Source organism: Nyctereutes procyonoides, unplaced genomic scaffold (genome assembly GCF_905146905.1).
Source record: "Nyctereutes procyonoides isolate TBG_1078 unplaced genomic scaffold, NYPRO_anot_genome, whole genome shotgun sequence".
NCBI classification, from domain to species: Eukaryota; Metazoa; Chordata; class Mammalia; order Carnivora; family Canidae; genus Nyctereutes; species Nyctereutes procyonoides.
Genome location: NW_026575144.1, coordinates 11,591,253 through 11,617,634, shown reverse-complemented (window position 1 = coordinate 11,617,634; position 26,382 = coordinate 11,591,253). Strand labels below are relative to the sequence as shown.

Here is a 26,382-nt window from a genome sequence, read left to right as displayed (position 1 = left end):
TTATCCTCTGTGTGTGCCATGATGAGAAGATGTTTGGAGGCTCTACCCTAGATCACACTCCTGTACATTTCCATGCTCTACAGGCCATTTTCCAACTAGGCCATTTCTATAAGACCCAATTTTAAATTAAAACTCTGTTTCCAACAAACTTGCTATTTTTTAAAGATTTGTTTGTTTGTTTTGTTTGATAAAGAGAGGAGAGAGAGAACATGTAGGGAGAGGGGCAGAGGGATCAGGAGAGAGAAAATCCTCATCAGACTCCTCCTTGAGTGTAGAGCCAGACACAGAGACTCAATCCCAGGACCCAGAGATCGTGACCTGAAATCAAAACAAATGTTTAACTGACTAAGCCACCCAGGCACTCCAACAAGGTCGTTATTTTTAAAATACTTTGAACAAAACTTTGTGTTGTATACCAGCAGAGGCCAACACTAATCACAGTGCACCCCTTGACATGACATTTCTCCCATGTTGGCCCCCTCCCAAGACACACACCTGGGAGGACGAAAGGCAGGCCTCAGGTGTGATGGGCAGCAAACAACCTCTCCATTAACTTGCCATATTCAATGGGACCAACAGCCAGGGACATGCCAAGAGAATTCGCCAAGGATTCATTCTAACGGCATCAAAAAGGGTCATTTATTTGCTTCAAGACCCAGTCACAGGTAACTGCCAATGGCTCTCAGTTTGTTCCACCTTCTTCAAAGTGACAGTTGGAGCTAATCCAGACACCACACCTACAACACACAGTGCAGTCTGGCCTGGCAGTTCTCCCAGAATAACACCAAAAACACATCTATTCCCTAACACCAAGCTTCAAACTTTTTTTAAAAAAATTATTATATTTCATTTTGATTAATTTTTAATAAATTTTAATTATTTTTAAAAGGTTTTATTTATTTATTCATGAGAGACACAGAGAGAGGCAGAGACATAGGCAGAGGGAGAAGCAGGCTTCCTGCGGGGAGCCTGATGTGGGACCCGAACCCAGGATCCCAGGATCACACCCTGAGCCAAAGGCAGATGCTCAACCACTGAGCCACCCAAGTACCCCAAATTTTAATTATTTAATTAATTTTACTACTTAATTATTTACTTAATCTGTACTATAAAAAAACTGCCATGAAAAGTAATAAATTTCTTATGTTAAGTGCTTTTTGTTTGTTTGTTTTTTATTTATTTTTTTATGTTATGTGCTTTAAAAGAACATATTTGTGCTGTTGTCACGTGGTGGTAAAGATGTGTCAAGACACTATTACATGGAGATAAAGACAAAGCCTGTGTTTGTACCTCAGCCCTGTCATTCCTAGTTGTCTGACCTTCCAGCTACTTAACCTTTCTAGACTTCAGTTTGCTAATCTGTGGAATCAGGACTAATAATATCTACGTCCTAAGGTTCCCTGAGGATTAAATGAGATAATCTACTGCAAATTGTTTAGCAGCATGCCAGGCAGCTAGCATGTGTCTGAGGGGTTGGCGATCATAGTTAGTAGTGCCATGAAGTAGTGGCCTTGAAGTTGGCAAAGCCGTTAAACACCCAGCCTGGCCTCCCTCTGCCGCCAGCCATATTCTAAAACTGGACCCCACCCCCACCCCCCACTGCCCAGAGAAAAGCCCTCAGAGACTACAAGCTGATCCAGCAAAACAAAACCCCGGGAACGGTAAAGTGGCTGCCAAAAATCACAGTCACAGTGAATTTCAAAGGGAAATATAAATTATCCCGGGAAATACTGGTGATTAGCTGTGCTGTGCATTGCCACTCACCCCGAAAGAGTGACATCTACAGTTATTTCCATGTTATGATTGGAAAGGTGCACCAGGACAGTCAACACCAATTTTATAGCTTATTGTCCCCACTCTATAAATGGCCTCCTTCCCCAGCTTCTCAAGTGGCTATCTGCTACATGGGGCTCCACCTCACAGTTGGCAACACCTCTGATCAGCATTAGGGTGTGTTCTACTAGTTCCCTCAAAGTACACCGCTATTCACTAATTTGATATTGCAGGCAGAGGGAGCTCCCAACCAGGGCAAAGGCCCTGAGGTAGCAAACAAAGGGGAGAGGTGGGTGGGGTGGGCTTGGTCATCAGCAAGGACTGTGTTTAGCTGGAGGGAAAGGGGAGCCCCTGGAAGGTGTTGAGCAGTGGAGTGACATGATTGACTTCGCCAGCTCCACTGGGAAGAGACCATCAAGAGCAGAAGCCCAGAGACTAGTCACACAGTTATTGCAGTTCCCTGGACCTACAAATGGTGGAAAGTGCCAGGATTTCGGATATTCTCTGACAGATGGGACATTGAGAACGGAAGATGACAGAGGTCAAAGTGACCCCAATGTCTGTGGCCCGAACAACCAGGGTGAGATAACTTGCTATGAGCGGAGCTGGGTGAGTATGCTGTTCCTTCTGCCAGAAACACCCCCCACAGAGGCCCGGGCAAGCCCTGCTGCCTGCTCAGATCTCAGCACCCTCCGGTGGGCTCCCCAGGCTCTATGCACACCCAGACTTCTACCCTCACGAGAGCCTCACACTTGTCTCCTCGCACTCAAGGCCTCTTGTGTTCATGACAGACAGACCATGTCACCATGCTTGTCACTGTTTAAAGACCACGTGGGGCTGCTGCCAGGCTCAGAGTTAGCACACACAAAACATGTCCAGCTAAACTCAAAATAGGTTTCCTCATGGTGTTTCTTGTTTGGTGAGTTTTCTTAACCACTTTACACCATCTTCATTAGCTACTAAATGAACATAATGATGTAAAACTCATCAAGTCGAAAATGAAATCCACTGACTACCTTGCACAAGTTTACTCTTTCTGCCACAGGCCTGACTGGGTCCCTGCTGGCCAGGCCTACAACTTTGGGTTCTTGGACTTGTTGCTATCCATACCTCTACATCCTCGTGGTGTCCACCGCACTCCCACCTTCTTCCCCATTTCCACTGCCTCCAGTCATCAATGTCACCCTCACATCTGCAGGACAAGTCACCTCTTTGCCTAAAAGCCCACATTCTGGGATGCCTGGGTGGCTCAGCAGTTAACACCTGCCTTCAGTTCAAGGTGTGGTCCTGGAGTCCCGGGATCAAGCCCCAGCATCGGGGTCCCCTCAAGAATCCTGCTTCTCCCTGTGCCTATGTCCGTGTATCTCTCATGAATAAATAAAATAAAACAAAATAAAATAAAATAAAATAAAACCCACATTTCTCTGGCATTCTTACAGGGGGCCTGCAGAGTGCCCTTTATCGTGTTCAGTCATATACAAGACAACAAATGAGAGAGAACACAATGAGAAATGCAGAGACACCAGCTATGCCCCCACACCGTGCCAGACCCCTCCACACATGTATCACAGAATGTTCTCAGAATTCTGGAGGACTCTGCCTAGCCACCAGAATAGAAGCCAAACATCTGTGTCTGGCATTCAACACCACCAGCAAGCTTGCTCAGCCTTGCTCTCTCTTCTCCCACAGACACTCTGCGCCTGAGTGACGTAGGAATAGGTCACTGGAAAGAAAAGGGAATCACAGCATTGAGAATCTAGGCACCTGAATTCTATCACTGGCTTCAGTGCCAAGCATAGTTTTGACAAATCACTTCCCCCATTAATGTCTCAGAGATTCATCTGGTAGGTGGGATGAACATCTCCCTGAGGTGTTTAATGAAATCATGGATGTTATCAAACAGTAAAGAGGTATATTGGGAACAGCCTTGCCTTTGTCAGCTTGAGCTGCTATAACAGAATACCAGGACTAGGAAGCTTACCAGTAAACATTCATTTCTCACAGCATGGGAGCTAGAAGTCTGAGATCACAGAGGCAGCATGGCGGGGTTCTGGGGAGAGCTCGTCTTAAGGTGGCAGATGGCCAACTTCTTGCTAAGCCCTCACATGACAAATAGAGACTGAACTGGCCTCTTCTTATAAGGGCACTAATCATACTCATGGGAGCTCCACTCTCATGACCTGCTCACGTGCCAAAGGCCCCATCTCCATTGGGATTAGGCTTCATCATTTGGGTTTGGGGGATACAAACATTCAGTCCATGCACACCTCAAAGGGAGAAAGGAGGAGGGAGAAATCCAGAGTAGCCCACTTTTTCCATTAATATGGGTACTATGGAAAAATGTTTCCTCTGGGGGAAAGGAGTGTTTGGAAATGTTGGAAAATAGTATTTTTCACCTCCTAAAACCCATGCTTATTCATTATTCCCTCAATTAACGAGTATTTCTGATAACTTGGTATTGCCAGACCATAGGGCTACAAAGATGAGCAAGACACACTGCTAGTTCTTAAGGAACGCAGGGACTGTGGACAGGTGTCAAAATTACAAAAAGGTCTTTTCGTGTCTTTCTGTGCAGAAAAGGTGGCAGCAACATGCCCCATTAGTAGAAGAGGGTCATAAAGAAGCACAAAGGTAGTGTGCCCACCAGCACCCAGGCCTGGGGAAGGGAGGCAGGGGGCCTCGGGAAGCCACACAAAGGCAGGCTATGGCATGCTGGGTGCTGTACCCATTGGTACCTGAGGATGAGACACTGAAGGGAAATGGGAAGCATGTGGGAGGTAGCCAAGAACATGAGAGATAGGTTACAGTAAGAAATAAATAAACTGATAGAACAAGTAAGTAAATATTATGGAAGATAGAGAGAGCCAGGTTCCTTAGTATTGGAGAAGATACTTACAATTATGGGAAGGGGTAAGAGCAGAAAGTACAAGGTGTGTTGTATTGGAATTGGAAGCACTGGTATGATCTAATGGTTTTTAATACAGATATTCACACATAGAGAAGTGGAAAGAGTTATAGATGTGTGTTTGTTTGCAATTGCATATATTTTCTGTCTTTACCCGCCAAGAAAGCCTAGAAGCAACAATCCCCAGAAACAAGAAGCACACCAAGCACATAGAACCTGATTTCCAAATACCATCCCCTATGAAAGGAATCAGACCCCTTCAGAGAAAAGGTTGATTGTAGGCCTGAGGCAGGGCCAGAATCTGAAGATCTTGTTGTATCAAAAAAATTAGGACATGTCCAAGGACTGATGGGAAACATGTCCATAAAGTACAAGAGTCCATAAAATGCAAGGAGCTCCCATAGGCCCAATCTGGGATCATTTGAGAATCAAATAAATAATACTATTAATGAAGAACACCCATTGAATAGAATAGAAACCTATATATCCATGCTAATAGAATTCCAACTAATAAAAAGGAATTTGTGGGAGATGGGCAGGGGATGGGTTAAATGGGTGATGGGCATTAGGAAGGCATTTCTGTTGAGCACTAGGTGTTATATATAAGTGATGAATCACTAAATTATCCTTCTGAAATCAGTACTGTACTACATGTCAACTAACTAACTAGAATTTAAATAAAAATTTGAAAAAAAAGGAATGCCGTTTTGGTGAGGTGCAGTGTAATCTTAGAATATCTCCCCACAAGATACTAATCAATTTTCAAAGGATAAATGGTATCTTTGTGGTGGAAAGACTTGGAAAGCACCAGCATAACCAGATGGTCAAGATATCCATCATCAGCGGTGGCATGATGGATCTACCTCATGTGACACTAAGAGAGATATGTCAACAAGTACACTGCTTCATTTCCATAATGTTCTCGTCAGGGCTGCATGACCTGAGTCTAGTCATGTGGAGACATCAGTGGACCCAGGTTGAAGGTCGTCTGACAAAATATAAGGTCTGCACTCCTTAAAACTTCCAAGGACATAAAAGACTTGAGTGCTGAGAATCATTCTGAATAGGAGAGTAAAAAGACATAACTGCACACAATGTGTGAACCTTTTCCGAACCGGAAAGAAGAAAGGAACAATGGTGGCATTGTTGGTGAAATGCACATGAAGTCTGTAGACCGGATAGGGGCAGTTTATTAGTGTTGCCAGTTGGTGGCCTGTGATTGTCCTTGTTTGGGGAAAGAGCCAAGCAGGTACACAGGGCCACTAGGGCATCGTGTCTGCAGCTCACTCACCGTCAGTGGCCAGAAAGAAGACAGTGACAATGGATATGTGTATCCACTTGGGGAATCAGAGCAAGGGAGATATGCGAGTTCTTTATGCTATACTTACAACTCTTCTGTGAGTGGAAAATTATTTTATTATTTTAAATTTGTATTTTTAATAATAATTGTCTAACTTTTTAAATACTTATTTTTAAATTACTATTTAAAAAAATATAGGGGTGCCTGGGTAACTCAGTCAGTTTGGAGTCTGACTCTTGGTTTCGGCTTGGGTCATGGTCTCAGGTGATAGATCAAGCCCCACACTGGGCTCAATACTTAGTAAGGAATCTGCTTGAGATTCTCTCTCTCCCTCTGCCTCTGCCCCTCCCCCAAATGTGTGAGTCGCTCTCAATAAATAAATAAATAAATAAATAAATATTTATTTATATAATATTTATATATTATATTTATATTTATATATTAATTTATATTTATAAATAAATATTTATATTATATTTATATATTATATTTATATTTATATATTAATTTATATTTATAAGTAAATAAATATTTATTTATTTATTTATTTATTTATTTATTTATTTATTTATTAAAAATATAGAGAGAAAGTGTTGCCTAAGTGGCTCAGTCAGTCAAGTGTCTGCTTTTGGTTCAGGTCATGATCCCAGGGTCCTGGGATTGAGCCTCCCATTGGGCTCCCTGCTGCATGGGGAGCCTGCTTCTCCCTGTCCCTCTGCCTACCACTCACCCTGCTTGTGTTCTTTCTCTCTGTGTCAAATAAATAAAATTTTTAATAGATAGATAGATGATAGATAGATAGATAGATAGATAGATAGATAGATAGATAGATAGATACAGCACTATTAAATGCTAGATTTGTGACTATCATGTCCCTTTATTAATATGAATCCTGCTGTGTGTTTAAGAAAATTTCTCCTATCATTCTATCTGGCCCACTGGTTGAGGAAACGTAATTCACTTTCTTGGTCTTTTCTTTCTTTTAAACCTCTACAAGCTTTCTGTAGACATTATTCATCTGATTTCAGTTTGTAGCTCAAGATTTAAAGCCAGAATTGTAGAGAGTGGTGCACACAGCAAATGCTGATTAAATGTGGTCCACTGACCATCTGAATGATAGAGCAATAATAATATTAGAAATCTTGGTTGCATTTTGTAAATACAGCTGGATAGTAAAAACAAACACTCAAAGTTAACTAGAGAAGACATTATCAAGTGCTAAGCAAAATGATGCTTTAAATAATAGGTCCTAATTGATACAATGTATTCAATTTATGGATCTAACATGCATTACTTTTAGGATCTCTGCAATAAGAATGCTAAACACCATCTCATCCCATTTTGGACCAAGTCGATGCATTTTTTTGATGTCACTACAATATATTTATTAATGTTTAATTGAGGGTCAGTGCTCATCTGTATTCCTTAGTACATCAATACTAAGTGCCTGTTACTTTGAGGCTGCAATTTGGAAACAGAACGAAAGAAAAGTACTTTCTACATCTATGAATAAATAAGCAAATAATCATTTACAGAGCAGCAAGAAATCTTCACACATAAAGGCAACCTGCTAAACAGATTCAATTTCTGCTGCCTTGCTCTGTCTGTGGGACAGAGCCATATTCTTGACTGTGTGGCCATTCTGCATTCTGAGGAGCTCCTTAAAGCAGAGAAGCAATCAATGTCTTCATAAGTCATTTTTCCTTGGTTTTTACATAATGGCCACGAAATGCTATTCATTGAGAGTTGAATATTCTAATATTTCCACATTACCATACACATCACGTGCAGATGACCAGTTTACAAAGGATTCAACTGTAATAAAACATATTTCAGACTAACCTGAGTGCAACTGAGCCAATCTTTGACATTTCACAATGCTGGACTTTCGTCGGATTCATTATCATAAAAATCAGCCACTGTTGGGGCACTGAAGACTTCAGGCATAATCATTTTCGTGCATCTGTTGCATGCCCCACACCATAGACATTATTTCTGAGTCTCACAAAAACTTGTAGAGCAGGAATACAAACACAGAAACTAAATTGCAGAAAATCGAAGTAATGTGTCTAAGGCCTCACAATGAGATCACAGCAAAATCAGAATTTGAACCTTGATATTTTCTGTACCAAACTCTGGGCTTTTTCTTTTATACCTCCCAGGAGTCATCCTTGAAGCAGTACCTGCTCCTTAGAGTTTCCCGAGCTACACAGGGGTCTTGTCTGCTGATTCATTTGTCTGGGTCCCTGGAGACCATAGGACCCACAGAGCAGAGCCTGAGCCTCATTCATCTCTGCCTTGCCAATATCTAGAATTCAGTGCTAGGCACTTGATAGGTACTGTGTAAATGCTGAGTAAATAAATGACTCTTTCTACTTGGATGAGGATTTGTGGAGACACAGAAGAACAGCAACCATCTTATGAGCACTGTTATGTACCAAGTGCCAATCATTTTAATCCTCACGATGATGTCATGAGGGAGACAGGATTTGTTTCCACTCTGCTGATCAAAAGACTGAGGCTATGAAAAGTTAACGAAATTTTTCTAGATTAGTCACACAGTTGTGTGACTCAGAAATAAAGCCAATATCTGCTGACTCCAGAACCTGTGCTCTTCACCACTGTGTCCTACCGGCCAGATCATATCCTATGGTATACACCATACCCTTGAAATACACACGTGAATGCATGATACAAATGCAAACTATTCTATCGTCTCATTGGCTGCTTCATCCTCTTTCTCACAGAAAGCCGCCAGTAGCCAAAACAAATGAACAAACTGGCAAAAAGTGGAAAGAGCCTCAGATCCAATTCAAGGGACATGGTTAAATAAATAAGAGCCTATCATCTCAGGGAATGCTATGTAGCAAGTCAAAAGCCAGTTAGAAAAACTATGCAGAAATATTTTCAAGTTACAAGAGAAAAAAGCAAGATGCAAAATTATAGGTAGATATAATCTATACTTTTATGATTACCAATATGTTTAAAAAAACAAACAGGTGGAACGAAGAGTCTTGCCAATCAGTCAGTGTGGCTGGGTGACTTTCTTTCAATTTCTTTTCTTACAAAATAGGCTGTAAAATCTTGAGTTACTTATTATTTAGAAAAGTGCTATATCTTTTAAGTAGCCTACTGGTTTCTTATTCTACCCTTTGATTTCTGCATAATAATAGAGATTTGCTTTCTCAAATTCTTAATGCTAAACTGCTTAGGGTAAGCTTGGTTTCCCTGGGACACTGGTCTTTTCAATGTACACCAAAGAAGATTTCTAGAAATGTTGTATTTTAAGCCAGCCACTGTGAGGAAGACTGAGAAATCACTGTGGTTGTGGGATAAAAGAAAAAACAAACATTTGAGGGAGATAGAAAAATTTTGGAAAAAAAAAATTTTGGAAGACAAGCAATAATTTAACTGTGGATACTTAACTACTCAGCACTTAGTCTGTCACCTTGTTCTTCATACACATTTGTTGATTTGCTCTGAATTATTTCAGCCGAATATTTGTTTTGAAGTATCTGTTCTTCCCCAGCAAGAATTTACAAGCAAAATAAACTGTGAGGGATCAAAATAACAAAAGTAATGCAAGTTCTAGGTACTTCCCCAGGTCTGGGGGGTGTCATTCGACCAGCAAGTTGAATGAGCGTGTATGAGTGTGCGCACATGCAATGTCAATAGGCTTGAAAACAATGCTTAAAGTTACAGTATTCAGGCACATCAGAAAACATACAAAATTCAAGATCGTGAATTTCTAAAAGGATGGTTGATTATGGACCACTCCAAAATACTCTCCGCCTCAACTCCTAAAACTAAAATTATAGAAAAATGTTTCTTTCACCCATCACTGAATGTCCTAGGGAAGTAACTGACCAACTGAATTTCGGTTACTCTTTATAAAGTCTTCATATTTTTAGAACTATAAAAACCCTCTGTAAAGTATGCTTTCATAGGTACTGTGGAAAACCGTATCTGTATACATGTGGTCCATGTTCATTGTTCAGAATCTAGGGTGGCTGACTCTCCACTGGCAATTCTCAGTCGTCTGCTTCTTTTGAAAAAGTGCCTTAGACCGTGCCCCACCATCCCCCCCACCACTTCCAACATTACTCCCACCACTACCTCCACCTCTTCCTCCATCCCTACCTTCTCTACTACCACCACCACCACTTCCTCCACCACCACCACCAACTCCTACCATACTGCCATCATCTTTACTGATTATATTAGGAAGAGATCCATCCAACTTCCCAGCTACTTATTAGGAGACAGGAGTTGAAAGCACTTACCCAAGAAGGAGGAACATTCTTTAGATTATTTCCAAATAGCTACAATGCAGAGAACCCAAAAGAACAGACAAGAGAGAAAGAGCCATTCATCAGCACAATGAAAAATGTGACCAACAAACAAACAAACAAAATATTAACTGTGCCCATATCTATGCATGAAAATAAAGATGATTTTTTATGAACTTGAAAAGTGTTTTTACAACAATCATGAATTGCTTCAATAATTAGTTTTTAAAAATCCATTTTTAGAAATAAAAGGCAATCATCAGCTAATACATCGAGGCAAAAGCAAGTAGCATTCCTACCTGGAGTTAACTTGCATAGATTATGGAGTCAGACATTAGGAAATGATTTTTTTTTCAGCCACTTCAAAATGTGTAATCTCTGAAAGAGAAACTCTTATTTAAAATGTAATGGCAGGGATCCCTGGGTGGCGCAGCGGTTTGGCGCCTGCCTTTGGCCCGGGGCGCGATCCTGGAGACCCGGGATCGAATCCCACGTCGGGCTCCCGGTGCATAGAGCCTGCTTCTCCCTCTGCCTGTGTCTCTGCCTCTCTCTCTCTCACTGTGTGCCTATCATAAATAAATAATAAATTAAAAAAAAAATAAAAAAAAAATGTAATGGCAGATCCTCCCATGTGAAACAATTTTTTATGCCATGTTCTTTATTTTAATTGAATTTAGATATATGATCAGTCATTACCAAAATGGGCTAATCACTTAGGCAATTACTAACTCACTTAGCAATCTAGATGCATGGCTGTTAACCGAACCAGCTCAGTGCACTGAATATTGAAGTTTATTAGGTATAGTCTAGTTAAGAGAGAAATTAAAAGAATAATTCTTAAAGCAGATTGACTATACCAAAGAGGCCAAAGAGATTTTCTGGCAAGCTATAAGACAACTTAAAGATCTGGTCAATGATTCTTGGGCCTCTTCCACATTAGCAGTAACCTTGTAAAATGACACCACAGAAAATCCAAATGGTCACTTGAGTTTCTCCTTCAAGGGCTTCTTTCTCTTTCTCCACGTTATGTTAAAGGGCTTTGGACCATTTAAAAGATTGATGTGCCTCTCAGACATGAGAATGTACTACTGACTCTGTGGCTATTTTTAGAAGTCACACAAATGGAACAATTCAAATGCCTATTCATTACTGCTTTCTCCTGGTTTTGGTTGTGCTCAGTTTTCACTATTAAACTGGACATGGCATTCAATTAGTTCCTATGAATAGACTTTTCATGAGTAATTTGCTCTGCTGGTGTTTTCATAAAAAAATAGCTGGACACATCTGTTTGTCAGTGCTCAAAACCACAGGCTCTCTTGTCTTTGAATGGTAATCACCACAACCTGCAATCTTTTAAGATTTAATTGTTTTTTGTAGAACATCTTTTAACACATTTATCTCTAATGGAATTCAGGACATTAGGAGTTCACTGTCGAGCAACTGCTATCATCATTATTTTTAAAAATATAATGCATACCACAATAATGTGTGTACCCTTTCTGCAACGGACAAATAGAACATACCAATGTAATGCTCAGCACCAAGAGGATTGTATTAAGTTGATCTCTGACTAACAACATAGCCAAACAAACAGCTTAAATTCTTTGAGTGGCATAAAGGGATCTAGGTAAAATGCATATTGTAAAATAAAAAAACTAAGAAGATTAAATAAATTATTTCCACTAGCCTAAGCCATTCCAATTAGGATGAAATCCAATCAGAAGGAATAAAGCACACTAGAATATTAGTTCCTTGGAACAAAGTAGAATTAAGCTGTTTTCTTTTGGAGGAAGAACCATAAGACAAATAAAACAGTGACCTTCCATTCAAAGACGATGTTAATAGAAATCGCAAAACAGCAGCCAAAGATAAGAATGACTAATAAAGAGCAATGCTTTTAGCATGCTGTGAAGCTGCATATGTACTGGTTTCAAGCAACGCCTCTATAAATGGGGAAGAAGCTAAAGAAATTAGAAGGCTCTGCAAGACTAGTTTTAAAAGTATCTTCCCAGAGTCCTTAGATACGACGCAGATATTAGAAATAAAACTGGAGTTAGCCGGAACATTTTCCCAGGGCAGGAATGGAATAGTAACTGAAAGCCAATGCAAGAAACACTTCGGGTCCTCTACAGAACCAACTGAATTCCCACGTGGCTCTAGATGGCATGAAGTCATGGTCCCCAGCCATTGGGATTTCCAGCAGCTAAGCATAATTCCAAAGACAGAGCTCCAAAACCAAAATAAGAGTAGCTGACAGTTCAGTGACCCTCACCTCCACTTGGCGGTAAAGTCTTAACTCCTGGACCTGAATGGGGACTGTGCCATCCCACAGCAGGAAGACTGTAGAGGCTCTGAAGGCAGAAGACAATGATGCTTTGTTGGTGGCTCTCTCCTCAGTACCTAATGTAGTATGTGCTGTAAAAGGCACTTAATCAGCATTTATGGGATGAATGAGGAGTGCCACAGCCATACTGTCAAAATAAATCTTGGTTTTATAATCATTAAAACTAGAATCTTAAGGATAAACATCACAGATTGTATAAAATGTTATCCTAAAGACAAATATTTAAGATGTATAGAATAATCACATAAACAATGTAAAAGGAAAGTGTTGTAATCCTTCTTTCTGTGTGTAAGAACCTCTAGTATAGGAAGAAAATCAACATTTTAAAATTATTTGCTTAAGGATCAGGAGATACCCAGATTTTAGTCCTGGATTCAGAAGGACCCAATATGTAACCTTGAGATTATTTAGCTTCCTTCAGACTCTGTTTCCTCTTCCTATCTCTGAAATTCCTAGTCCAATGTGTGCCACCAAATTATCGTGAAAGAAAAGAATGCCTGTGAATAGTTTTGAAAAACACAAGTGGCAGACTCTTTACAAAAGTAAAAGTAACTCAATGAAATTGCTGTGACAGTCCTACCTTGTTGATTCAGATTTAACTCAATTCAAATGGTGTCTCTTTAAAATTCAGCATGCATTCAGTGTGGCCCAACACCCGGAAGGCTGTCGGATTCAGAGGAGTTTATAGCCAATCTTGCTCTGTGTTTCCTTTCTCATCCTGTAAAATGTACAACCATATCCCGTCCCTCCTCCTGGCTCCCACCCAGTCCTCCACTCACACATGTAGGCAGCACAGGCTACCTTTAGCTTCCCAGGTACCAGTACCAGCTTCCCAGGTACTGAATACTGAATCACCCAGGAGTCACAAAGCCTTTTGAGGAACACCATGAGCCACCTCACACTAAATTCCATCATAAGCATTAGCAACACTGTAAGTGACAGAAATACCTGTAGGTGGAGCAATGATGTCTGTGAAGAAACGAAACAAACAGAAGCTCTAAGACAGGCATGATGCAGAGTTTCTGAGTTTTCCATCATAATCTTATATATGTGCTCATCCATTTTATCATCTTGCAGACACTAGCAAACAAGTGGTAGCAGGCACAGGTGTTAGAAAATTATAATATCGTTAACTACTAAGTATTCAATGAATTATTATGCCAGGTCTACCCCCGAGGTTGATTCTATTAAGATTGAAAGTCCTCTCTTAATTAGCAATTCTGAATAGTTGCACACCCAATTCTTGCAAGGAGGGTAAAATCTCCCCGTTGATCCTTATCTATCAAGGCTAAGAAAGGATATGTTTGTGATATTTCCAGGATTATGCAGTCCATCCATTCCCCTTCTCTTAATATTCTAAAATCACCTCCTGAATGAGGACAGAGCAGCAGACTTGAGACCACCTCATACTGGCTACCTACAAAATTTTTTTGGCCAAAATGCGATTTAGAGTGATTCCATCAACTTTAAGAACTGGTCTCAAAAAAAAAAAAAAAAAAAAAAAAAAAAAAAAAAAGAACTGGTCTCTGCTACGTGGACTGCTTTGGGGATATCACCCTTCACATTACATGGGGAGGAAATGTTTCCTCCCTATTCCTAGGTAACCATATAGAGGATTTGCTTTGCTGCCCCATCCGTAACACCTACCTGTCCAGGGAGACGGAGTAAGTTTCCTGGTTGGTGAGTTTGAGAGCCAGATTGAGCTCAGCCTCTCTCTACCTCCCTCTTTTTTTGTTGGAGGCCAGGTGACCTTGCAAAGACCCCACACACACACACACAAAAAGGAGGCAGCAGCTTATCACTGTCTGTGGTTGGGTGGGTAATTCTTATTCTGGAATTTGGTAATCAGAGGTCCATTGTTGCCATAGACTTAAAACACATTCTACAGTGTTGGCTTTACCAGTCTAGAGCTGGTATTCAGATCTCCATCTGCTTTACCCCCTTATGTTATCTCTCAATTGGCTCATAACATGGAAAAGCAAGATGTCATCTCAGGGATGTGCCAGTTATTAAGCCACTGTCTCACTGTCACACAGCTCCTGTCTTAAATCTTCTGCTCTGTGCTGGGGCGGGACCTCTGCAGACCAACCACACTTCTGCCTTTGCCGCTGGCACCTGTCAGTCTCTGCCAGTAAAGGCCGCCAGAGAGAGGCTGCAGGCTAGAAGAGCAAGTGCCTTGCTCCTTCCCATCTGCTCCCTGCTGTTGCTTTCCTGTTCCTGTCTTCGACCTGCCAGCAACGCTAGGCTACCGTGTTTCATTCCAGTAGCCCCAGTTTGCAGTTTTTCCAGTACTCGCAGAATCAGCCTCATCCCCTCAAAGACACCAGCCTCAGCAGGCCGGGGCCACCCCCTCAGTACTGTGGATACAGGAACCCGTAGCCAACTTGGCTTTTTCCAGCACACTGGGAAAATATCACCAATACTCTAGGATGTGTTTTGTGGATGTAAAAAAGTGAGAATGACTGGATTCAATAATGGAGAGAAAGCCTCCTTGGTTCCCTACAACGGTGGCCTCTCCATGGAGCCTGATCACCCGGGATTTCACTGAGCTTGGTGCAGCCCTGGGTGACTCCCCATCCCCCTTTCTGTACCTCTGTAGCCCTGTCTGAGGTCACGCAGGAGCAAGATCCATAGCAACATGAGCAAAGGGCATGGAGCCCAAATCAGCCTTTAGGGACATTACTCACTACTTCTAGAACACACAGTGACCCCACAGATAATGAGGATCTCTCCTATGGTAAAATAGATAAGGAGGAATGCTAATTGAGAGGGACCAAATTCTGTACAGAAAACCAACTAGAAAAAAAAAAGAAAGAAAAGAAAACCAACTGGTATCTGGTTCAGTGACAGTTGGTCATTTTGTTTGTAAGAGCAAAACTATGCGAGGCACTTGGCACTCAGAGTCACTTCAGTGACTAGACCAATGGAGCCAGCTATCCCACCACAGACTGCTAGGAGAGGAATTCCAGAAAGCCTGTCCCCAAGTCTGTACATTGAAGAATAAAGCAAAGAAGTCAGGAAACCAGATTGTCTTTGGCAGAAGAACAGAATTCAAGGCACTGTTATAGATTTGTGTCCTCTCTTCTTTTCCAAGGGCAGAGGTCATCATACTGTTTATCTCCCCAAGGTCAAGGGCCTCAAGGAAACCGACTTCAAGGGGATCCCTGGGTGGCTCAGCAGTTTAGCACCTGCCTTCGGCCCAGGGTATGATCCTGGGGTCCCAGGATCAAGTCCCGCATCAGGCTCCCTACCTCTGCCTTTGTCTCTGCCTCTCTCTCTCTTTCTCTGTGTCTCTCATGAATAAATAAATAAAATCTGAAAGAAGAAAGAAAGAAAGAAAGAAAGAAAGAAAGAAAGAAAGAAAGAAACAAACTTCAAAATGGAATGTCTGAAAGAAGGGTAAACCGTATCTTGTTCAGAGTTGAACATTTGCAGAGTTCTAGAACCTACAGGCCATTCTGGGGTCACCTTCAAACATGATAAGAAGCCTTCAGGGTGAAAGCAAGAAGCATGGGTCAGGAAAAGGCAAAAGTCCCTCCTGGAGCCCTGCTATTCCCTAAAGAGCCAGGGATTTCTAGGTGTCCCAAGGAGTCAGGCAGACATTCAGGCACCCCTGGGCATTCTAGGAGACAGCCCAGAGTAGCAGCACTGCCCTAGTCCCACTCAGAGTGTGTGCCAGCTGAACATTCAAACTCATCTGAAGGACCAGAGTGATATTTTTCAAAATGCTGGTCCAACTCATTAGTGGGTGGTATTATCAATTTAAAGATTGGAGACCAGCATTCACTATTCACAAACTAGAGCAGCATGAATACAAACAAAGTCAGAGTGGCTGCATTTTTGTTCCATGTATGTATAGGATCGTGGTGTATTTCTTACTGTGGATCATCGTCAAAACTGTGAAAGCCACTGATTTGGAGAATTCATTGTTGAGCCATCAGCAGTGGGTAAACAAACTTCCCACCAGGCCCTTGATGTCTCTCGGGTCAGCAGATGCAGCCCACCCACCAGCCACCAAAAGAGGAGGCAGGGAGGGAAGGAGAGAAAGGAAACACCAGTTCTTGCCCTTCCTTACCGGACTCTCTGAGTGCCCAGTGCCTAGCATCGCTTTGCTCTTAGGAACAAAATGGCCAACCGCTACTGAACCAGATACAGGTGGCCTTCTGTATAGACTATGCAGAGGTCCATCAGTAGGGGGAAGAGATAAGGGGAGGCAGGAAGCCTGAGTTTGAGAATAACACCAAACAGTGGTTGAGGGCATAAAATAACCCGATTGATGGGACAAAAATCACCAGAGCAGACTATACATTATAAAGTTACAAGCCAGAATGGGACCCTTTTTCTTTTAAATGTCTCCTCTGGGCTAGCTTTCGAGCAGTCTGATGTAATAGACAGGTTAAAAAGAAATTTAACCTTCGATGGAAGTGTCAGACTGTACAGAAGCGATGCCTCTCACTTCAGCTAGACCAGAAAGAAGTTCCATAAAAACAGTTAAGTCCACAGCTAGTGATCTGACCTTCCAGCAACAATTCTGGAAGGGAGGAACACGGAATGTCATCATGTTATGGACCTGAGTTTGCAGGACAGGTGACTTCCTGCCCAGACATTGTAACCCGCAATTAGTACATACTGTCACCAAGGGGTAATGGTTGCTTAATTATGGTCCAAAGGGCCCCAAGAGTTGAATTCCTATGACTGACATTAATCGTAGCATATTTTTCCATTCACTTTTGGGTGGGTTTTTTTTCCCTACAAAAACGTAACTGTTCAAACACAGATGTTGAACAATAGTGTTTTTTCATGCCATGATAGAAGATGGGAACATTAGAGAGACAGGCCTTAGGGTAGGCAGAAACGCCCAATTGATTTTTCTCCAGTCCATGGCCAGCATCCAAACAACTGCATGTTGAAAGAAAAAGAGAGAGAGAGAACAAGAAAGAGAAGCAAGATGCCACCCCTATCTTAAATGAGCATATTCTCCACCTGAATCCTTTTTCTTTTCATTATGTCTAAAGACATATTAGCTAGCTCCATGTTGCTATCTATTTGTTGTTGTTGTTGTTGTTTTATTTAAATTTAGGGAGTTTCATTAGTAGGAGTTCAGGATATTGAAGTTTCCATGGAGGATCCAAAGCAATTGGTTCCGACTGCCAAGAAGAAAATTAATACCTCTAAGTGGAATGGACACAGTATAACATCCCTGACTGGGACTAACAGTGTTTGAAACACACGGCTGTTCATGCTGGAAATCCACCCTCACATGAGCTCATCAGAAGCACTTGCTCCAGTGGGGATAACAGGAAGGATTTGTTTCAGAGCTCAGCATGCTGGACAATCCTGTCCTCACTGTTTAGGACCTGATTAGAAGCAAATGCCATCATCCTTCTAGGCTGTGCACTTCTTAGCGTACTGTGGTTTGGGACACCCAAAAGTCAAGCTTCCATCCAAAATATGAAAAAGAGGCCAAGATTTGGAAGGATTCTCTTTCTTCCTCTCAGTATACTTTCAGAGTTTCTGAAGTATCATTTTTAAGTCTAATGGCAATAATTTTTCAAGTACTTGGTTTTTCTTTGTTGTTTTTATTGTGCTTTAATCCTTTTTAAGACACAGTCTTACTGAGTACTAACCACCAGTAAAAGCCAAGACGCACTGATTCTTGGGATGGTTCTTCCTTCCAGCTCCCCTAAGGATCCCTGGGACCCCCTCAGAACACAGTTTGAAAATCAGTTTGCCAGAATTCTGAAAAATTACATAGATTCAAAACTGTTGAGGAGCTGTAAATACTGCCAGCCTTAAGCTGCCAACTTTCCATTGCACTCCCAAGTTTGTATGACGTAAGTGAAATTTTCATTGTATAAGATCTTCAAGAAAAATAAAAGATTTGTATCTTTATCCACTATTTTAATAGGGACAGACTCCAATTTCAAAGATGCGAGTGAATCTCTGATTCCATAGATATGCATAAAATATTAATCTCAGTGAGAATTAATTACTCAGAACATGAGACCAGATCTTCAGCTGTGGTATTGAGGGATTTATGAGATTTCCAACTTTCCAAAGCTTTTCTATTCTTTTGGTATATTTCCTTCTAATTTTTTCCTATTTTTTTTCTTTTTCTTTGTTCATGTATAGTATGGAAAAGCCTAAAAAGCGGAAAGCATTATCCATAGCTCCCCATACTCCCTAGCCAGCATGTTGGCAGAGTTCTTTCAATCAGAACACTTTTTCTATTTAGTATTTCCTTTGTTTCTCATGAGCCCAGCAACAGGAATAGGGCAGATGTTATTGTACCCATTTAGCAGATGAAGACAGGCTCTATCAACTCATAGCAGATCGGCTTTGGGAAAAGTTCCAGAATGGCATGCCCATTTTCTACTTGTAATTATTCATGATAAGAACTAACAGTTTCCATCTACTTCAAATAAAAATGGAATCCTTCCTCTGACTTCTTACAGAGGAGAGATAAATTACCTGTGATTATCGATGCACTTAGTATCAGAACCGAGGCTACAACCCAGATCAACTGATCCTCAGCATCAATTTTCTCCACAGAACCTGCAAGGCTGAACTGCAACACATTTTTTCCCTGCTTCCCCAACACCACTTCTGCCCCCATGACTACCTAGGAGAAGGAGCAAACTTGCAAAATTCACATTTTAGCCCTTGTGGACAAAAACCTCAAGGGAAAATACCCATAGCAGAAAACCTAAAGGGAAGTAGTAAAGTTTATGGAAAGGCAATAATGAAGCAATAGGAGAAAGATGTGCAGAAAGCATCCTGTGATGTTTTGGCCAAGAAGAGAGAAAGGGAGCTAACAAAGTCAGAAAAGTCGAAAGAATATAGTCTGGCCCGTGCAGAGTAATCAAGTCCGTGGCAATAAAAATTCATTATGAACAAATCTCATTTAAAAACAAACTCCCAGAGGAACTAATTACACTAAATGTTCTGGCAGTGACTTAGGCAGTACTCATTTCTAAGCCACCCTGGGGGATGTGAAAGTCACCACGTTCTATAGCAAACGGGGGCTGCTGGAGTGCCTATCTCCTGCCAAACAATAAGCTTCTGTCAGGTTAGTGTTCTATCAAGCCTGTCAATTGTAACTTATTTTGTGTTAGGAGACAAGCTGGCACATTGTATAAAGGTCAAGTGGAAAACTGTCCCTTCTGCTACATCACTGTCATCAACTGATAAAGGTCATTCCACCCAATACATCGCCATGACGGAAAATAACTTTGTTTGTCTACTGTGAAATATTAAAAAGTCCCTTTGCTGTGGGCTTTCTGGTTTCTCTCTGCTTTCAAAAGGTATTCAACTAGGCACTCCAAGGTATTCCAGCTGCTGCTCTGACAATAACTTTTTTATAAACAAATATGAACAGAAAAACACAAAGACAGCAAGTCTAAACTACTATATAGACTGATCATATTTAAATACTGGTGATTGTAATCATTGCAATCACATCCAGCATTATATATAACTCAAATGTTCAGCATACACCATCTCATTAAATCTCAAAACAAATCTGATATCCCATTTTATAGGTGGGAAAATTTGAAGCTTGGAAAGATTACATTATTTGTCTAAGCTTATACAGCTAGTAAATAGCAGAAGCTAACTTTGTTGTCAGGCTTTTAATTATGTTGACCTGAACGGCACTAATACTTTATGACTCCATTAGTTAGTAGAGTTACCGACTATTAAGAACAAGATAACAATGACAATCATCATTGGTAGATAAGATGTATTTAGAACATTCTTTTGTTCATTCAACAAGCATTTCTTAAGAGTTGCCTTTGACCAGGCACCATGTGAGGTCCGAGATTTTTTTTAAAAAGTTAAAATTAGACAAGGTCTTATTCTCTCCCCCAGACAGCTTACAGTTCAACCAAGAGGACATCCAATAGCTATATTAGAACATAATATGGACAGGGCTAGGGAACATGCAAAAAAGCCAAAAGAAAGGACACTGAAACCAAGACTTGGATGATCTCATAGGACCTAAGAAGGAAAAGGGGGGAGTGAGTGCAGGGAAAGGTGTAAACTGATCAGGAACAGATTTCCTGCCTTCAGGAAACACTGGAGCACTAGGGAGAAAGCTACTGGCAGGAAAATAGTGGCAAGAAAAGAAATTAGGAAGCTAGGCAAGGGCCAGAGTGAGACAGGGTTGCTGCAGGCTACGTTTACCAATTACCCTAAAGATGTCCATCACAGAGAGGTGAAATGGGAATGGGAACCTACAAGCATCTGAGAAAGAAGACTGGTTACAAGGTGAAGAATAGATCGGAGCAGGGCAAGAATGGAAGCAGGGATCCTGTAAGAGACAAGTGTGTTGGTCCAGGCAAAAACCCGTAAGATCTAAGGTAGGAAGGAAGAGATACTGTGGGGATGAAATCGAAAAGATATAGTGGCTTAAAGTCCAGGGGGAGGGGAATGTCCAGCACAACTCCCAATTTTTCTTCCTTGGTGCCATTCATGGCAGAAGGAACTATAGCAAGAGGAGCTGGGCTGTGCCAGAGATCAAGAATTTCTAGAGGAAAGGATGGATCTTAGGTTTTACACAATAGTTTTGGGGGGTGGGTAAAGTGATGTCACAAATACAAGTCCTTTTCCCTTATTAATGGAAAGATCCAGCTTTAAGGAAACAAAGGTACCTGAAAGCCATTCTCAGGCTAGAATGAGCAGGCAAACAAAGTATGGAGGTCACAGAACTGTGGGACGAATGTGTTCACAGAACATAGAATGTGCTTTACAAGACCACTCAGTCCCCACACTGAAACCGTGCACTGCCACTTTGTCCCACTTGGTCTTGTCTTTCCTTGTTGAAACAAGACCCAAAGGCCAATGTACAATCTCACACTAATGGCTCAGGGAGGCAGAGGGAGCAGAGAGAGCTGGTTTAAAACTGTATCAAGGATCCTGGTCGTGATCCCCCAGCCCCCACCACCAAAGTAGAGGTGAACAATCACCCCTAGAGCTTTCTACTCAGAACCCATGGGGATGCTCTTTGGTTCTGCAGGTGTCTTCCCGCCCCCCAACTGAAGATTTTGGTAAACAAAGATTTTCTGTTTCCAAGTCTTATAGAAAACTTACTCAAATTTCCGTATATAACTTTTTTAAAAAGTGGGTCACGATTCATCTCTAAAAGGCAGGGCCTCTAGAGCAGCTGATAGATTCGTGCCATGCTTTCAGCCCTTGCTGATTTGGAAGCAAGAACAGCAGTCAAAGAGAGCAGCAAAAGACACACTGCAGAGCTTGTTAAACCTGGAGGGAACAGCCACTCAAGGTTCTCTTCTGGTGTGACTCTCTGTCATCCAGAATGTGATGGGAGTATATTTGCTGTCAGTTTCTTATTAGACAGGATGCAAGATTTAATTAAGTGCCTGGTCAGTTTATAAAACCTGGTTAACTGTCCAACGATACATCACTAGTGCAAGGGGCCCCAGGTAGGGGCCAGGGCACCATATCATTGCCATTATGCAGAGGAAATGAACGCCATGTTTGTAAATGACTGTTTTAATTGGATGGATTAATAACTGTCTGGAAACTGACACTTAACCCTCTCTGCCCATGAAGTTACAGGTCACAGAGCAGCAGAGACCCACACAAAAATGACCAGAGCACAGAATCTATCTCTCTTCAATTCTTCTTCTTCACTTTTGTTTTTAGCCCCCCATTTGTCTCAATGTCCTCTTCTTCCATTTTTTCCCACCCACCCTCAAAACCAGGATACCTAATTTCCTCAAAGCTCAAGCAGAGTTTCAGTCTTGTTTTCTCAATGTCATCCAATGTCAAACAACAGAGAATGAGGCAAAGAACAAGATTCAAGGTCATGATATTTACAGCCGAGAAGAAAAATAGTTTGCCACAGGAAGATGTGAAGAGTAGTCAAGCCTTAAATGCCTCATTATAATTTGCATGTTTTAATATGTATTGCTTTACCTCATTTCCGAATTTTTTGCAGCTGGAAAGAAATCAGGCTATGTGCAAATAAGCTACTTATTGCCAAATAGAAAGTAAGAAGCCAAATCATTCTATCTTATTTCTTTCCGTGGTACTGATGCTAACTACTGGCAGAGATTGTACAGAAGAAGCCATACTTCACACTGTGTTTTCAAGCCTGTGCACCAAACTCCTCACATACACTATTATCACATTTAACCTTCCACCCACACAGCGGGTAGGTATTCTTGTTCCTAGTTTATACAGGAGCAAACTGGTGTTCATGGACAGATTACAGGATAAAAGGCCCCCACCACACTGACACAGAGTCCCCTTGCCCAGTCCTGGGACTCTCCACTCTTTCTGCTGCGCTGACCTCACCCAGAGGTACAGAAGGGGTTATTATTAAACATTTCACAGCTCTTTGTATGTAAACTCTGCCTCAACTAAAAACATACAGAAAATTAAAACTAAATATGTAAATAAGCACTTGTTAAATCTGTTATAGCTTGCGAGGGTATTTTTAAGTACTGACTATCCCAGGTTGAATACATTAATTATTACTAATTGTCACTTTGCGTAAAAATAGAAGGGTTAATCCTGCCAGTTGAATTCATCAATCACTCAATTCAGTGACAAGACATGGGCCAATCAGCCCCATAATAACCAACTGATAGATTGAGCTTTTTCTCAATCTAACACACAAAGCCCCTCTAGATGCTGCCACAGTCAGAGACAAATCAAAGGTTACTTTGCTCCCCAGGGAAGATTAGGACAAGTGTCTGGGAAAATCTCTAAATAAGAGGCAAATTCAAATATGTGAGAGCAGGTTTTGGAAAGGGAAGGACTGTATTAATTCACCACGGCTTCCCATCGTCCAGCAGAGTGCTAGGAAACAGCAGGCATTCGATAAATGTTTCCTGACTAAATGAATAAACTCTGTACAGAGTGTTTCCGTGTTAATCTTCTTGTATATTTTTAACATCCCTCATTTTGAAATTCATATGTTGTTCTCAACCATTCTTAATTACTTCCTGTGTTTCATGAAGCAGTAAGTGAACTAGGCTACTATTTTTATCTGCTCACCACCAGTTCCCTCACCTCCTCATAGCAGACATACCCACCGCGTCGGAGAGACAGACAGGTAAAAACACTTGGCTCATTACGCTGCCTCACCCCTTCAGCTACAGCAGCTGATCCCAGGAGTTTCCACCTGCCCCAGCCTCAATAGGAAAGTTTTCATACTGGAGCCACGGAGGACAGACCCTTTTCTTCTCAAGTCACGGTGCTGTTAGTATAAAAGTCTTGAATTACCATGTGGAATAGTTGTGGTATGATCATTTTTAAATGTGCCTCCATCAAAAAGTGGCCTAATTCTCTGCTTGAAAATGGGCTAACTCTGGTGACTTGCTTCAAGTAAACAGAATCTGGTGGAATTAACACTACATAATTTTTTAAATGAAGTCATAAAAGACAATAGATTTTCTTCTGCCTCCCGTCCTACCTCTCTCCACTGCTCCCCCCAACTACATTCTCCATCATGCTGTAAGGAAGTCAAGAAGCCCCATGGAAAGGCCACAAATGGGCATTGCAGCTACAACCCCAGCTGACAGGCAGCATCAACTGCCTGATAGAAGAACAGGCGTGCAGATGATCACAGGCCTCTCCAATTCTGTGAGCGGCCCCAGCTAAGGCCATATGGAGCAAAGAAGAGCTATCTCTGCTGAGATTTCCCCCAATTTTAGATTTTTTAAGCATAATACATGTTGTCATTTTGATAAGCCTCTAAGATTGGGGGGGGCGGGCGTTCATTTGTTATTCAGCAATAGATAACAGGAACAGATTTTAGTGCCATAGTAGGGTTCTCCCATAGAAAAGCCCAAAACATGTGGCCACAGATTTGGGATTGGGCAGTACATGGAAGCTGGAAGGGCCCTAAAGACACGGGAGAAGCACAACTGACCTTAAGGAGGCTTCTGGGAAGGACTTAAAGGAGAAAGAGGAAAATGTTATCAGAAACTGGAACAAAGGACAAAAGTTCGAAAACACTGTCACCCAAAGTGACATGATACAGAGTGTACCTATTGAGCTGGGTGGTCTGGCTAAGGAGATTCCCAGGCAGCAGGTGAATTCCCTGACTTCTCCTTACTAGCCACAGGACAATGTAAGAAGAGAGAAAGAAGCTAAGGAAATGCATTTGAAGCCAGGACTTGCTGGGCTTGAAATCAACACTGTTCCTTATCTCCAGTGTCTTCAGATGACAAATAGTGCTAAGGTTAAGAAATGGCTTCTAGACAAAGATCAAACCCAGAGTGCTGCCTGGAAAATATGGTCAAAGATGAAGCCAAAGACATAAACTATAAAAGCCTTTCTTAGATCTCAGGAAGATCACAGACACTTTCAAACAGTCAAACAGCCCTGTAAGAATCTTAGGAGCATTGTTCCGCCCCTTCACCCACCCCTCCCCACCCCACCCCCCACCCCGCATCTCACCCCCTGTGAGCCTTATAGGGAGCCTGAAAAAGAGGCTATTCTTGAAGAGATCCATGGGCATAGATTTGTCTGATGGAGTAGATTATACATTGATTGATATGAAACCCAAAACATTTTTAAAAGAATTATGTCAAGTTGGAAAGAACAAGGATGGTATAAGATGACAAAAAACATTTAGATTCCCAAACTCGTAGGGGTGGAAAGCAGGCTGAAAAACTACTTGGCTCCAAACTCAGGCTGCTGTTTATGGACAAGGAACGATGACACAGGATGTAGAATCAGGAGCCCATAGGTCAGAGCTGAGTGCCATGAAAAAATCGCTTCCAGGCAGTAGGGATAAACGCTAATCAAGGATTGACAACAGGAGCTCAGCTGCATTTCAAAATTGCCATGGACCCATGGCTGCCTGTGCCTCCTATTTCTCCCCTTTTTGAACAAGGATCTGTAGCAGTGATCCTACACCTGTCCCACTACCATAGGTTGGGACTGTGGGGGTTGACAAGCTGTATCTTCAGGACACAAGTGTTCCAAGGAGCTGTGCTTGGAGACTGCCACCTGAGGAGTCTCACCTGCGGCAGCACCTGATTAGACATGGAGCCCCTGGACATCAAGCCTGAACCTGGTGCCATAATATGTGACACTGTTGAAGGGTTTTGAATGTGGGTGAGTATATTTTGCATGTGGGAAGAATGTAAAAACACAAGAATAAAGGGCAGTCTGTTGTGGCTTCAAAAGATACCACAAATTCTTTAGCCACTCCTCCCATCAATAGATGGATAATTACTCTGCCCTTAAGTATGGATCACATCACCCTTAGTGATTTCTAATGAGTAAATGCAGCAGTGGTAACGCTGCCTGACCCTCAAGTTCAGTCCACAGTAGGTACTACTTCTTGCCCAGCTCTCTCTCAGGATATCATCACCATACTGCAAGGCAGCCACACAGCCATAGGCTACAGGTGTCCCAGCCCCAGTCCCAGCCAAGTACCAAGCATCAACCACCAGCCACAATGAGTGATTCACAATGCGGGTGATTCCAAGCCCCAGCCTTCAAGCTGCCCTGGTTGATGCCTGGGGTAGAGATAAGCTACACCCACTCACCTCTCCCCAAAATGCAGACTCACAAGGAAAATAAATATTTTCGTTGTTTTTCTTAAACAGCTTTATCAAGTATAATTTACATGCCATACAATTCACCCATTTAAAAGATATAATTCAATGGGTTTGGGTACATTGTATTAATTTTTTTAATTATTAAAAAATATGTATACTGCAAAATTTGCCATTTTAGCCATTTTTTAATAATTCAGTGTCATTAAGTACATTCACAATATTGTGCA

The 26,382-nt window shown here is 41.6% G+C and overlaps 1 protein-coding gene across 7 annotated transcripts in view; it reads right to left on the bottom strand.

Annotated features, from left to right (window-relative positions):
- The window catches only part of DISC1 (DISC1 scaffold protein), a 346,483-nt gene that overhangs the window by 248,017 nt on the left and 72,084 nt on the right, over positions 1 to 26,382 (bottom strand). The gene's annotated exons all lie outside the window — the stretch shown is intronic.